Below are 3,945 nucleotides of genomic sequence, written 5' to 3'. Positions count from 1 at the left end.
TGAGACGGAGTCTGGCTCTGTCACCCAGGCTGGAGTGCAGGGGCCGGATCTCAGCTCACTGCAAGCTCCGCCTCCCGGGTTTACGCCATTCTCCTGCCTCTGCCTCCCAAGTAGCTGGGACTACAGGCACCCGTTTCGTCGCCCGGCTAGTTTTTTGTATTCTTTAGTAGAGAGGGGGTTTCACCGTATTAGCCAGGATGGTCTCTATCTCCCGACCTCGTGATCCGCCCGTCTCGGCCTCCCAAAGTGCTGGGATTACAGGCTTGAGCCACCGCGCCCGGCCTAATTTTGTATTTTTAGTAGAGACAGGGTTTCTTCATGTTGTTCACACTGGTCTCGAACTCCCCACCTCAGGTGATTCGACCTTCTCAGCCTCCCAAAGTGCTGGGATTACAGGCATGAGCCACCACGCCCGGCCTTCTAATCAACTTTATAAAAAACAAAAACCACTGCCAAGGCATGCCTGCTGTAATTTTAAACACTGCACCCAGTAGTTTAGTAAATGCAAACTGTGTAACTTCCCTACCTTGCAAATTTGTGCTTAGCCAGCTATCTGATTTGATGTTAATGTAGAACCAGCCATAAAAAGGCATGTTATTCAGTAGGCTCCTTATTTTCTGGTGACTTTTTTTTTTTTTCCATTTAATTTATTATCTGAATAGGTAATACATGCAAATGGTATGAAAATTCACATGGCTTGAAAAGGTATCTCTGTCCCAGGCATTGCTCCTCCGCCCCAGTCCCCTGACCGGCTTGCTACTCAAGTGGACATGCCACCATCCTCCCCAGCTTCCCAGGCGGTATCCCCAGCGATGGGGACAGGTCTGGCACATCACATTCGTTTAATGAATGAACACGTTCAAAACATTCGTGAGTGCCCACCATGTGTCAGGCACTGGGGATCAGCAGTGAACGAAACAAAAATTCCTGACCCCATGAGGCTTATATTCGGCACTGCGAGACTAACAATTACCAGATAAAGAAGTAAAGAAGGTCGGGTGCAGTGGCTCACACTTACAATCCCAGCACTTTGGGAGGCCGAGGTGGGCAGATCACCTGAGGTTGGGAGTTCGAGATCAGCCTGGCCAACATGGTGAAACCCCGTCTCTACTAAAAATACAAAAAAAATTAGCCAGGCGTGGTGGTTGGGAACCTGTAATCCCAGCCACTTGGGAGGCTGAGGCAGGAGAATTGCTTGAACCCGGGAGGCAGAGGTTGTAGTGAGTAGGGATCATGCCATTGCACTCCAGCCTGGGTGACAGAGGGAGACTCCATCTCAAAAAAAGAAAAAGAAAAAGAAAAAGTAAAGAAATACATTATGTGACGCAAATGGTAAGTACTGTGGAGAAAAATAAAACAAGAAATGGGCTTAGGGACTTCTAGAGGTGGAAGTGGGACTGCCATTTTCAGTGGGAGATCACTGAAAGGCCTCATACTGAACATGACATTTGAGTGGAGACCCCCGTGAGGAAGTGAGGGAGCCATGCAGAGATCTTGGAGGAAAAGCTTTTAAGGCAGAGGGAACAGCAAGTACAAAGGCCCAGAGGCCAACCAAGCTGGGTTATTTTATTATTTTTACTTTTTTAGAGTTGGGGCTCACTCTGTCATCCAGGTGGGAGTGCAGTAGCATGATTGTAGCTCACCACAGCCTCGAATTCCTGGGCTCAGGCATTCCTCCCGCCTCGGCCTCTTGAGTAGCTCAGACTACAGGCATGGTTATTTTAGAAACAGCAAGGGCACCAGTGTAGCTGGAACAGAGTTGCCAAGGGGGAAGTAGAGAAGGAAAGTAGACAGGTGCGTCAAGACCATGGAGGTCACTGTAAACCATTGGCTTTGGCTCTGAGTGAGTCAGGAGCATCAGTGGGTTTATGGTTTAAGGGATCAATGCTCAATACTGCAGCACTGAGAATAGACTGTAAGGACACACAGGAGGTTGATGCTATTACAGGAATCCAGATGGGCGTCAGTGGCAGGTTGGACCTGGTGATATCAAGGAAAGTGAAAAGTGTTTACATTCTGGATAAATGTTGAAAGTAGGCCGGGCGTGGTAGCTCACACCTGTAATCCCAGCACTTTGGGAGGTGGAGGTGGATGGATCTCTTGTGCCCAGGAGTTTGAGACCAGCCTGGGCAACATAGAGGACCACATCTTTACAAAAAACAAAAAGTTAGCTGGGCATGGTGGCACATGCCTGTAGTCCCAGATACTTGGGAGGGTAAGGCGGGAGGATAACTTGAGCCTGGGAGGTCGAACCTGCAGTGAGCTGAGATCACACCACTGCGCTCCAGCCTGGGTGACAGAGAGAGACTCCTCTGACTCAACAACAACAACAAAAAAGTGGCTGACAGGTGTAGCTGATGATTTTGATATGAATGTGAGAGGGAAAAAGAGGAGTCAAGTTTGACACCGAGGACTTTGACCTGAGCAACTGGAAGAAGGGAGCTGCCTTGGCTGAGATGAGGAAGGCTGTGGGAAGATGTTTGAAGGAAGAGTGGAGATCAGAAGTTACACTTTAAAGATGGTAAGTTTGATGCTCCTGATAGTTATGGGCTAAGACAGAGTGTGCAGCTGAAGAGAAGCCTGTGGTTCACAGGAGAGTTCTGAGCTGGAGACATCCGTTCAGGAGACAGCCATGAGACCTGATGAGATCGCAAAGGAGCAAGGGCCTTGAAACCCTCTCATGTCTAGAGGCCAGGACAATGGGCGGGAACCAGCAGGCGACACCGAAAAGCAGAAATAGCGAGGTGAGGAAAACGCCAGTGCACTGTGTCCCGGAAGTCAAGGGAAGAGGGTGGTGCCCAGGAGGAGAAAGTGATCAGCTAGACCCCATGTTGCTAGACATGTTAAGATGCAGTCTGAAAGTGGACAATTGGATTGAGCAATCTGGCAATGACCTTGCAATAGGAGAGCTAAGCAAGTTTCCAGCCTTGAAATTGTATAATCCTTTTAGTTTTTTGGGTTTTATTTTTATTTTTCTTTTTTGAGGCTGAGTCTTGCTCCATTGCCCAGGCTGGAGTGACTCGCTGCAACCTCCGTCTCTTGGATTCAACCAATTCTCGTGCCTCAGCCTCCTGAGTAGCTGGGATTACAGGCGCTCACCACGCCCAGCTAATTTTTGTATTTTTAGTAGAGACAGGGATTTCACCATGTTGAGCAGGCTGGTCTCGAACTCCTGACCTCAGTCCACCCACCTCAGCCTCCCAGGGTGCTGGGATTACAGGCATGAGCCACGGAGCCTGGCCTATCCTTTCAGTTTATACAAGCTATTATATTTCAAATTAAACAACGAAGGATGAGTCAAATAACACTAAAGCAGTCCCCTCACCAGAGGTAACATGGCACTTCCCACATCGAAGAGCAAAGGTAGGAAGCATGGAGCCCCCCAGCTATTGTTGAAACTATGACTGCCCTCATCATTTCTGGTACATTACTTCTACCTGAGGCCTCTTGATAGGAGTCAAAATTGAAACCCAAGTCAGCCTGGTTCCAAGGGCTGTGTCCCTTTCTCCTTATGCATTTTTATTTCTTTTTAGAGCAAAATGTTTTCACCAGCTTCTGGAAGTTACAAATCCATTTTCTTCATCTTTTGCTCTGCTTTAGAAAAATGTGAAACTGAATGGCTGGGTGTGGTGGCTCACGCCTGTAATCCCAGCACTTTGGGAGGCCAAGGCAGGCGGATTAAGAGGTCAGGAGATGGAGACCATCCTGGCTAACACAGTGAAACCCCATGTCTACTAAAAATACAAAAAAGATTAGCCAGGCGTGGTGGCGGGTACCTGTAGTCCCACCTACTCGGGAAGCTGAGATAGGAGAATCGCTTGAACCCGGGAGGCTGAGGTTGCAGTGAGCCAAGATTGCGCCACTGCACTCCAGCCTGGATGACAGAGTGAGACTCTGTCTCAAAAGAAAGAGAGAGAGAGAGAGAGAGAGAGAGGGAGGGAGGGA

Source organism: Colobus angolensis, unplaced genomic scaffold, assembly GCF_000951035.1.
Source record: "Colobus angolensis palliatus isolate OR3802 unplaced genomic scaffold, Cang.pa_1.0 Scaffold20, whole genome shotgun sequence".
NCBI lineage: Eukaryota > Metazoa > Chordata > Mammalia > Primates > Cercopithecidae > Colobus > Colobus angolensis.
This window is presented reverse-complemented; position numbering follows the sequence as displayed.